Source organism: Hylobates moloch, unplaced genomic scaffold (genome assembly GCF_009828535.3).
Source record: "Hylobates moloch isolate HMO894 unplaced genomic scaffold, HMol_V3 SCAFFOLD_9, whole genome shotgun sequence".
NCBI lineage: Eukaryota > Metazoa > Chordata > Mammalia > Primates > Hylobatidae > Hylobates > Hylobates moloch.
In genome coordinates, this window is record NW_026652284.1 from 39354725 (window position 1) to 39366829 (window position 12105).

Below are 12105 nucleotides of genomic sequence, written 5' to 3' on the forward strand. Positions count from 1 at the left end.
TCTATATATACCATATCTAGGTGTAGATCACATATGTAGCTACATAAAATATGTGTATCTATCCCATATCTTTTTTTTTTTTTTTAAGAGACAGGGTCTCGCTCTGTCACCCAAGCTGCAGTGCAGTGGCACAACCATAGCTCACTGCAGTCTCCAACTCCTGGGCTCAAGTAATCCTCCCAATGCAGGCTCCCAAGTAGCTGGGACTATAGCTGTGAACCACCACACTCAGCTAAATTTTTTTTTTTTTTTTCTGGGAAACAAGTCTCACTATGTTGCCCAAACTGGTGTTGAACTCCTAGGCTCAGGCAATCCTCCTGCCTCAGCCTCTTAAAGTGCTGGGGTTACAGGTATGAGCCACTGCACCAGGTCTCTTATCTTTTGAATGTTATCCTAATTAATTGTAATATGGTAGAGAAGAAAATCAAATGAAGAGACAGGTCTAGAAATAAGTAAATGAAAATTTTTTAAGTAATTTATTTTGGATAGAAAAAAATTAAATTTCAGAAATGTATTTCAACCCACCTGGCAAAAATGCTTACAGTGCAGACTTATGGAAGAGTAATGTATATTTTACAAAATTTGCTGATTGCTAGTATGTATCTTGCTTAATATTATAAAATATCCTGGGTTTTGTAAAGCCCAGGGTGGTGTATAAAGGCTAATAACACCATGTTTATTAGCCTGATTTTTAAAAAATCACCATTGGGAAAGATTTTCCTCTAGACTTATTTCAAGCTACTGACTTGACACACAGAAGCTCCAGGTGATGTCAAGCCTACAAAAAGTGAGGGTGAAACAGAAGGAATGGAAGGAAGGAGCTGCCCTGTGGCCATGCTCTGTCTGGGGACCCCCTGGCAATCACCAGCTCCTATAAGGCTGACACTGAACCTCTGGAGGAGGATGCAGAGGTGAGGCAAGGGCAAGCATGCAGAGGGGCTGAGAAAGCAGCAAACAGCCAGCTGCTCTTTAAGAAGCATGCTCTTCGTGTACTTACTGCAGTTGTCACTGATTAACTAACTGATTTGGCAATTTCCTACATTCTTTTACATTTTAAAAAATTTCTGGAAAGCTGAAAAGGGATCTTTTTTCATATTCCAGGGGAGTTTGAAAGTGTACTCAATCCTGCCTGGTTTGAAAGGCAAGGGATAGAAAGGGTGTAAACAGTCTTTTCTGATATACACCACTGACATTCTTTTCCTTAAAGGGAAAAAAACAAAACAAAACCCTGGGCAACATCACAACTGAAAAGAATTTGTCTACTCTCTTTGCTAGAGCAGTGCACATGTGATAGGAAGGCAGTCTTATCCATCATGAATAAACCTGAGCACAGGACAGGCAAAGCATCACAGCATACCAATGGCAGGGGTCACACAGGGAGCTCCAGGGCTTTCGAAGACCCATGCCTGTTAAGGCAATGCAAAAAAGAAATACACAGAAATTATAAAAATTCAGTTTCCATCAGGGAAGCAAGCAATACAAACAGGAGTTCAAACTGTAAAGGAAGGTTGAGATCTTTGGAAGAGTATTAGAAAAAGCATTTTGGAAAACTGCACCCAATCTCAAAAAGGTAAACCTACAGGAAGAAAAAAAATGAAGAAAACAAATGTAACTTATTCGGTGACTATGATACTAAATTTTGGTTTCAAATCAAGTTATATTTGACAAAGGAGACGGAATTAAGGCTGAAATACAGAGTTAACAGTTTCACATCCAATATTTCACAATCATTTCAACTTACAACAAATTTGGGAAACATTTTTTCTATGCAGTAGTCCCCCTTCATCCTGGGGATATGTACCAAGACCTCTAGTGGACACTTAAAACCATGCACAGTACCAAACCCCATTGCCGTCAGCTGGAACACATTCCTATCCATGTCTTCCACCCACAAATTTAAGGTATTTTCCATCTTAACTAAGCACTTATCAGGCACTGTGACTGTAACTTTTGCAGTTTGAGGTACAACAGCAAAATTAGCACCAATTTGTTTTTCCTTCCCCACAATTTAACTGACAGAAGATTCATTCTTACCATAAATAATACTTATCATTGATTTATAAGATGTATATCTCAATACACAAACTTTTTTCTTTCTTTACGAGCTTTCACCTTTTCATTTAAAGGAAGCATTTTCCTGCTTATCTTTGGCATATCCAAATCACCAGCATCACTACTCTTGCACTCTGGGGCCATTCTGAAGTAAAATAAGGGTGACGGGAATACAAGCACATTGACACTGACACAGTTGACCTGATAACCATAAGATGGCTACAAAGTGACTGAACGGGCAGGTAGCATCTACAGCATGGGTATGCTGGACAGAGGAATAATTTATGTCCTGGATGGGACAGTGCAGGTCAGTGCAATACTTCATCATGCTACTCAGAGGGTACACAATTAAAAACTTAGGAGTTGTTTATTTCTGGAATTTTCCATTTAATATTTCTTTTTTTTGAGACAGACTCTCGCTCTGTCGCCCAGGCTGGAGTGCAGTGGCGCAATCTCAGCTAACTGAAAGCTCCACCTCCCGGGTTCACGCCATTCTCCTGCCTCAGCCTCCCGAGTAGCTGGGATTACAGTCGCCCGCCACTATGACCGGCTAATTTTTTTGTTATTTTTAGTAGAGACAGGGTTTCACCATGTTAGCCAGGATGGTCTTGATCTCCTGACCTCATGATCCACCCGCCTCGGCCTCCCAAAGTACTGGGATTACAGGCGTGAGCCACCATGCCTGGCCTCCATTTAATATTTCTATACCAAAGTTGACCACAGGTAACTGAAACCACTGAAATTGCAACCATGGAGGCCGGGCGTGGTGGCTCACGCCTGTAATCCCAGCACTTTGGGAGGCCGAGGCGGGCGGATCACGAGGTCAGGAGATCGAGACCATCCTCGCCAACACAGTGAAACCCTGTCTCTACTAAAAATACAAAAAATTAGCCGGGCGTGGTGGTGGGCGCCTGTAGTCCCAGGTACTCGGGAGGCTGAGGCAGGAGAATGGCTTGAACCCGGGAGGTGGAGCTTGCAGTGAGCCAAGATTGCGCCACTGCACTCCACTCCAGCCTGAGTGACAGAGCGAGACTCCGTCTCAAAAAAAAAAAAAAAAAAAAAAGAAACCATGGAAAGCAAAAACTTGGACTGGGGCGGGGCGGGGGGTCTACTGTACCTACATTTATCATTAATGCAAGTAGGTTCTACAATGCCACCATAATCAAAACTGTAAGTGTCACACAGCGAAACATGCCATCTTTTAGCCAAATTAAATGTCTTCATTCATATTAGCATATGATAAAAGACAAAGTTTTATCCACAAACTCTGTATATTTAACTTAACATCTTTCTACATCTTCAACAAAGGTTCAACCCCAAACTGGCCTCTCTCCTTATTCCCCAGCAGTCATCTGGGTTTCCTTCCTCCGGAGAATCATGTACTGGGGGAAAACTAACTTCAAGAAACATCTTTCATAATATTATCAGTAATTAACTTAGAAGTTACATCTGCTTTTTTTAAAACTATAATACAAAGCATTTTGTAACAAATTCTTTTATTACTTTTTTTGCACCACCATGCTATTCTACATCATTGAGCACTGACTGTAATGACATGCTTCTGGCTCACATTATTTTCCCTAAAAATCATTTGACTAACCAATTCTAATTTTAAGTACTTTATACATATGAGTGTACAAGACTCTTGATATTAGGACAGCAGTCTAACTTGTAAGTAAACTTCGTATTTCAGTTTGAAAGAAGATCACACTTAAGTAGTCATAAATTTCTACATTGTGTCCATTTTGATCACAGATCAATAAGTACATGTCAAGTTAGCAAAGAGATTGTAATATAAGAAAAAGTAAGTGCAGTGAGAAGACAAGCTACTACCAGACATGACATTTGTTTTGCATAATGAGAATGATGAAAATAATTTAACTCTACCTGTGAAGCTTTGAATTTTGTACTTGGTTTAATCAAAGATTACAAACAGAACCAGGCACCTACTCAGTTTCAAAATACAGTGTTTACTAAGGCCTAAGACTGCTGCACCCACCCATCTATATGGTCTTAATGAGTTTAACTACTATAAATCAGCTGATAATAAAATTATGATCCAGATAAGGAAATCTAAATAATTAGGTTTCATCAGGGATAATACTTGCATCATACTATACCTACCCACATTTTCAAGTTTCCTCCCCCATATCTGCTGCATCTCTAAACATACCGAATTCCCTACTTTACGCCAATTACTCAGAAATCATTTGAAAAAATCACTATCCTATTAAACAAACCTAAAGAATATAAATAAAGGTTTGGCAAAAAATGTTCTGACAGACCACATATCTCACCTTTCTACTTCAAAAGCACACTCACAAGCACTCTGTGCTTTGGCTGGGCACCTGTCTGGAGCTCTACATGTTCAAATGCCAAATTTCCTCAGCCCCAAAATCCTGCCATCCTAAGACAGTGAAATAACTTATGGCAAAAGTTCTCAAATATCACTTTGTACTCAAAATTGCTTAGATCATCATATCCAAATAACTTTTATTGGCTACATACAAACTGGTTATTTAGTAGCTTTTAACCTTTCATAATCATGTATAATACTTGTAGAATAAATCTAATTTTTCTGTTATTGACACTGGGGTCTACTTGAGGGCGGAGGATGGGAGGAGGGAGAGGAACAGAAAAGATAACTATTGGGTACTGGGCTTAATTCCTGGGTGATGAAATAATCTGTACAACAAACCCCTATAACATAAGTTTACCTATGTAACAAACCTTCACGTGTACCCCCAAACCTAAAAGTTAAAATAAATAAACTTTATCTTAATTTTGAAAGAATTCTTTTTCATTTTTTCATATTTTTCTTTGAAAATATGATATCCTGTTTAAAGGTCAACCTGTAAATATAGACTATATTTCAATATTTCTTTCATCATAAACCATTTCAATGTCCCCATTATATCTCTATAAATGTGCACAGTGTCCCCAGCTAGGCGGGCACATCAAGAAAGACCTTGCTCGTTGCAGTGAGCCGAGATCGCGCCATTGCTCTCCAGCCTGGGCGACAGAGCGAGACTGTCTCAAAAAAAAGGAAAGACCTTGCCTTTTATGTCTCTCACTTGCACCCCCAATGCCAGACACAGTGCCTTAAAATAGGTGTGGAATTAGCCATTACCTAATATCTCAGTATATCACTAACACTCCTTCCTCCTGCCACGAAAACATGGAAGAGTCAATGATTGCATAGGCTCCTTAAGACTTTATTCACATAAGTGAGGGGTGGGTTTTGGGTTGGGGCGGGGAATTGAAGCATCTTCCATCTCTCCGCTAATACTATACCATTCAAAAGAACTGCACACTCATGACACCTTTTCAGCTTTACAATTCCTTGTTTGTGTAATGACCTGTTCCAGCTTTCAGAGTAGACCCTCCAAGGTAACATGGCCTGGCAAATTTCCCATCAACAGGGTCAAAGAATCCACAGTGTTTAAGCTATGCTTTTTAAGAGAGTTGTGCATTTTACTAAACTGTGGAGCACAGACTGGAAGAGAAAGGTACGAGACTGGAGCCAGGAAGACCAGTTCAAGGGCTCATACAGGAGTTCAGGTAAGAGACAATGGTGCTACAAAGGAGACAGACATACTCAAGAGAGACTTGTTTCTGGATGACGAGTCTGGGATGACAATGAGGCCTGTGGCCTGGGTAACTGAGCAGATGGTAAAAACCACTCACGGAAATGTGGGGAACAGGAGAGAAGCAGGATTTATTTATTTGGTATGGAAGAGAGGTGTAGAAAAAAATTCACACAGAGCTCTCCAGGAGACAGTACAATATGAAAGTAGAGAGCTCAAGAGAGAATGCTGAGCTGACATATGGCCGTTTAAGTCATTGATATATAGAAGGAAGACAAAGTTGCAGCAGATGAGGTCAACCCAAAAGCATATTTAGAATGACAAGAGAAAAGAGCAAAGACAGAATCCTGAAGAGTATCAACACTCAGAGGGCAGGCAGAGGAGTCGGCCAACAAGGTAGGGGCAAACACCAAGAGAAGGAAGTGACCAACCAACCAGTTCAAATGCTACAGACAAAGAGGGAAGGTAAGACAAGTGTCCATCAGATTCAACAAGTTGGATATTAACTCTGTTAACAGTAACTCTGTTAACTCTGTTAAGAGTAGTTACTATGGGCCAGGTGCAGTGGCTCATGCCTGTAATCCCAGCACTTTGGGAGGCCAAGGTGGGGGGATCACTTGAGATCAGGAGTTCAAGACCAGCCTGGTCAACATGGGGAAACCCTGTCTCTACTAAAAGTACAAAAACTAGCCGGGCAAGGGTGGCACATGCCTGTAGTCCCAGCTACTGGGGAGGCTGAGGTGGGAGGATCTCTTGAGCCTTGGAGGTTGAGGCTGCAATGAGCCATGATCACGCCACTGCACTACAGCCTGGACAACAGAGCAAGACCCTGTCTCAAAATAAATAAATAAATAATAAAATAAAATGGGGATAATAATAGTATTTATTTCAGAGAGCTATTGGAAGCATTAAGTACATTAGTATTTCTAAAGCACTTAGAACAATGTCTGCCACTTAGAAAGCACTATGTAAGCATTTGCTACATAAAATATACAATTAAACACTAACAGAAGTAGGCACAGAGGGACAGAGACAAGAAGGGGCAAAGACACAAAGGGAGAAATTAAGGAAATCTCTCTGAAGAGATGAGATGGGAGAGGCAGAACCCCCTGGGACACACAGGAAGGTGGGTGCAGATGGCAGAAGGAAATCAGCAGTGGATGTGCTTCCACTCTGATGGCTACAACTGGCTCAATGAGTTATGCAGGGGGCAGTGGTCATGAGGTGCTTGTGTTAAAAAAAAGAATCAAAAGAACACTCTGGGCCCACTGAAGGTCTGAGACTGACCGTGAACTATAACTGAACCTACACTACAAAGAAATTTCTTTTCTCATTTGTCAAATACATATGATACAACCTACCTTTAATTCATCAGGCCAAATTAGATTGTGTGATGTAATGCACTTAACGCAGTACTTGGTAGATATTAGCACTCAGTGCAGACGATCACACATTTCCTGTTTTAACCTGTACCAGCAAACCTAAAAGTTAAAATAAATAAACTTTGTTATCTTAATTTTGAAAGAATTTTTTCATTTTTTCATATTTTATGAAAATTTTAAATACACAAAATATTAAACTAGGCTACGTGGCCTTGATCTAGTTATTTAACCTCTCTGATTCTTGGTTTATCTCCAGAATGGGGAAGTGGAAAGGGAGCTGAGGAGAATGGCAAAAGTCCCTTCACTCTAAGATGCTAACTTTACTAGCTTCACACTTGGAAATATGCTAAGTATAGCTGTCCTCTTCTGAAATCCACACTTCTGGTGAAAGAAAAATATTCCAAATTTCAAGAAGCACAGATAATTGATAAAACATAATTATATAAATAAATCGAATACATATATGTTATGTAAATGATTCAGTGAAGTTTCAGTTTTAAATGCAAAATTACATTTTATGGGATATTTACCAGGAAACTATTAGTAATCGGAAAGTAACTGCTCCTCCCTGGTTTTGGTAGTAAACTTGTGTACTTCTGATGCCAACTGTTGTAAACCATCACTTCTCAGAACACATTCGCTTGTTCTCATTGGAGGAAATCCCCCTGCTCCCTACCTAGAGGAAGGGAAGTTGGCACTGGGACGCCTGCCAGCACCACCTCCAGGAAAACGGCTCAGGTACCTCCCAGACCCAGTTCCATAAGCCTGGAGTGTGTTGGTCCTAAAACAAGCGAGTCAGCTGAAGTAAATTTCTCAGAAGAGTGAAATCTCTCACTACCCTTTACTCCTAAACAGGTCTGGCAGCACACAACCTCTCCCTAATCACTAACAATATAAGCTCTCTGCCACACAACTGTAACCCTTCCATCAAAATAACAATTCAAGGGTTCAGAATGTAACTGCAAGGGCATCCTATAATGCAGATGCTTAATATATTCTTTCCATTTCCCAATTATTTGCTGAAAAAATCTGAGTGAGAAGTAACCTCCATAATTTCCTTTTCCAATAATAAAATAGCTTAATGTCAACTGTCATTCCCAGGGATGCTGCGAGGATGACTTAACTACTTCAAATCCCTAACAAAAACTTTGCCTAGCAATATAAAATAAATATAAAAACTCAACTCTCTATCATCTGTCTTGATGGTACACTTTGGGATACTACTCAGAATTCCTAACTATGCAGATAGAAGAGATCTCTCATCAAGAAACCACAAGAAATTTCATCTTCATCCTTGATCTTGACTTCCACAATTTTTAAAACCCTTCAGGAGAGATAACCGAACATTCCTTTAAGACATCTCCATCCCTAACAACCTGCCATCAGTGCATTTCCGCACATCTGGAATCCAGAGTTTAGGAACTCAAGCTGCTGGCTGGGAGCCCTGTGGCTCTGAGAGGCCCTGGGCTATGGGTTCCTGCCCCTCTTTATCCCCAGGACTTATCGCTGTGACTAGGATAAAGCAGGCACATGAATGCACTTGTTGAAGGAGTAAAAGCTAACAGTTCTTTTAAACAAATAATCCACCAAAATTTGAATTTCTGTTCTCAATATGGAAAGGCAAATTGTAAACACTTGAATGCCAGATCTGCACATTCTGTCCTTGCTTGTCCCAAAGCTTATCTGCCCTCAATTTCATATATCTAATAGCCCTGGGCCATCTATCTCAACACAGGCCTATGACTTAACATCAGCATTTTCTCTTCTTTAGTTTTTATTGGCCTTTATCAAAAATTAAGTTTATAAATCTTAAAGTTTATAAAATCAGCACTTCTCAAAGATTATTGATGTCCAATTGTGACATCTCTCCAACACTTCAGAACAGCTTAAAATAGTCACCGAGAAAAATGAAAAACAGAATATAATGGCTGGGAAGGGATGCAGAAAAAAGGAGAAATTTGGGGGAAACCAGTTGTAAAAAGCCAGCTAGATCTGGCTCAAACACTCTCTGTGCCTCAGGCAAATTAAAGCAGCTCTCTAAACTTCAGCTTCTTCATCTATGAAAATTTGCATTCCATCACCTCCACCACCTCCCTCACAAGGCTACTTGGAAGCCATTCATTTAACTGTCACAAGTGGCTTTTAACAAAATGCCTTGCATGTGGCAGTCAGCAAATGTCAGTTGTTCTCCCTGCTATCCTGCACCAACCTTAATCTAGTCACCCAACTTTCCTTGCTCCCAGTTTAACCCCAAACATACAGGGTATCTCTGCAGGAGCTGATAATCTACAATACTCAAATGCTGTTACCCAAGTTCTGAACTCTTGTGCTGTAGTAAGAATTAAACACTGCCTTTAAAAAATCACAACTACACAAAGTCTGCTGTCTTCCTAGGCCAGAAACAGGCTGGCCGAAAGAGACAGGAAGGCTGTGGAGCAAACCCCCAATGAACCACCTTTCCAGATTATGAAGGGAATACTGCTGTCATGCCTCTAGAATCTCTGAATCACTGAACATGAGGGCTAAAAGACTTGAGACCTAAGCCAACTACTTAACCTCACAGAGAAATAGTGAGAAAGCAAATGCTTTGTTCCAGGCCACCCAGCCAGTCAGTGGCAGAGCAGAGGTGAGGACCCAGGTCTGACTCTGAGAATTATGCTTGCTCTGCATGGTGCTGGGTCCTGTGTGATAAATATCCTAAATTGCTAAAAAATGTGTCCACAATTTCTCCACTACACAACAGGGTCTTCGCAGACTAGTCAACTATATTTAGATATAATTGGGAAAAACTTAACAAGCATTTGAGGCCTTACAACTTTAAAACAGTACATCCAAACACAATCTATGGAGTAAGCTTAAAGTCATAACTTGAAGCAACTCCAAGTAAGGTGGCATTCTAGAAACGTTCTAACCGTTCGCGTTATCACTGAATGTGGTGTCCCGTCTCCAAGGTCACTATGTTGAAGGAAACAACATTCATTTACATAATTTCTGGCATATTAAGTCAACTATGTTAGGTTTTTTGCATTTAACCAGCAGAGTACTTGCTTCCCCCAAATGGCTCTGAGTAGCCTGTCTATACAGAGATGTGTTCTCTATGCCATCATTCCTACATTCCTTCTAGATAGTGGTTAAATGTCAGTAACCATTCCATTCGAGGTAGAGGAGAAGTAGATTGTATAACTGAGGTGCAGGCTTTTTTCAAAGACCACCAGTTTTACCAAGGGGAGAAAAAAACAACTGAAAAACTACGGTTATACAGACTTGAGTATTTGGCAAACATTTCAAAAATGAACAAAATAAGCCTGTTATTTCCAAGAAAACAACTGACAGTTTTGTTGCCAATGATAAAATGAGTATTCGAATAAAATAGGAATTTTGGAAAACCTGTATCTACCACCAAGAACTTGACAGTTTTCTGATACTTAAAGGCTTTCTGATTAGATAGGTGGTAATATTAACAAATACAAATTTAAAAAAAATAAAATATGCCAGCATTTGAAAGATTTATGTAACTCATTAAACCAATATTTTCCAAACTACCATTGAACGATGTTATAAAACCATGAATGGTGAAAAGATCCATTCAAAGTGCAAGACAGACCAATAGATTTTAATGAACTCAAGCACGGAAATTTCAATCACACAATTTTAGATTCCACATTGAAACTAACCTTTAAGAAGCTACCCCTTGTAGAGTTTTGATGTAGTATCAAATTATCTGAGAAGGCTATTCAAAAATTCCTCCCTTTTTAATTACATGTCCACATGAGACCACATTTTCTTCATGTTCTTCAACCGAAATAACATATTGTAACAGACTGAATGTAGAAGAAGCTATGAGAATCTAGCTGTTTTCTCAAACCAGGCATTAAAGAGATTCATAAACATAGGAAGGAATGTCACTCATTGTCAGCAACTTTTGTTTTAAAAAACAAAAGTTATGCTATTTATATTAACTTGTACTGGATTTATGTTGATATTAAACTAAATATTTTTATACTTCTTAGATTTAATTTCAAATGTATTAATATCCATAGATCTAACCAACATAAACCAAAGCTCTTTGGGGTTCTCATGTGAAAACCATAGCTCTAAATGATAAGCAACCTTATTATTGGTTGATAACATTGTTGAAAATATAATATGCCAGTAATTATATATTTAAAACTTGTACAACACAAAACATTTTAAGCATTGCAAAAGAGATCCAAAAAAAGACCTTTCAACTACAATACCTTGGACATGAAAAGCATGACCACAATAGTAACCAGGGAGTAGAACTAGAAACTCAATAATTTCCACTGTCTCAATCACCAAAAAAGCCACAGGCATCCTTGACAAGGCAGGGCCAGAATAAGGAGCCACAGATGCTGTAATAAAGGCTTCTTAGCTAAACTGCCTGGCTTTTAAGAGAAGTTGCTGTGGGGATTGCAGAGAAAAGAAGTGGGTGAAGACCAATGTCCAAGCAGACAGCAAATCAGATGACCAGGCCGTATCTGGTGAAGAAAAAGGAAGGAAATACCTTACTTTTGCTTTATAATTTACTATTAGAATACTTCAGCATTTCATTTGTTCTTCTCTTTTTGCAAAAAGAATGCAACATCCCCGACCCCAACCCAACTACTTTGTATGAAGAGCAGGAGGACCTAAAAAGTTTCATTCATGCATCTGACTTCAACAATCCCATGAAATAAGCAGAATAAATATTATCACCCTTATACAGATAATGCAACTGAGGCTCTGAGTTTAAACAACTTCCTAGTTGGGCGAGAGAGCCACTATCCCTACCCCAAGTCTCCCAGTGCTTGCCTGAAGCCTCTAAGACATACCACCTAAACCAGTGGTTCTCTGAACATGGACCAGCATCGGCAGCATCAGCACCACTGGGGAACTGGTTAGAAATGTGACTTCTCATGTCAATCCTGAATCTGAAATTCTTGGAGTAAGCCCCGGAAGTCTGCTTTACCAAGCATTTTGACGCACAAACCACTGGCCTAAAAACAATAATGCCTGAGGCAGGCACCCAACCACCAGGACTGTGGTTCTCCAACAATCTCAGTCGGCCAGAGCCCCATGACAAC

At 39.7% G+C, this 12105-nt stretch overlaps 1 protein-coding gene across 6 annotated transcripts in view; it reads right to left on the reverse strand.

Moving 5' to 3' along the window:
* Window positions 1-12105, reverse strand: part of CHD7 (chromodomain helicase DNA binding protein 7) — a 183615-nt gene that overhangs the window by 130258 nt on the left and 41252 nt on the right. The window contains exon 1 of one of the 6 annotated variants that reach the window (XM_032759701.2): window positions 7001-7067. The exons of the other annotated variants lie outside the window; for them this stretch is intronic. The gene's annotated coding sequence lies outside the window, so the exon portion shown is untranslated. Of the gene's footprint in view, window positions 1-7000; window positions 7068-12105 lie in introns of those variants that run through there. 6 annotated transcript variants of the gene reach the window in all.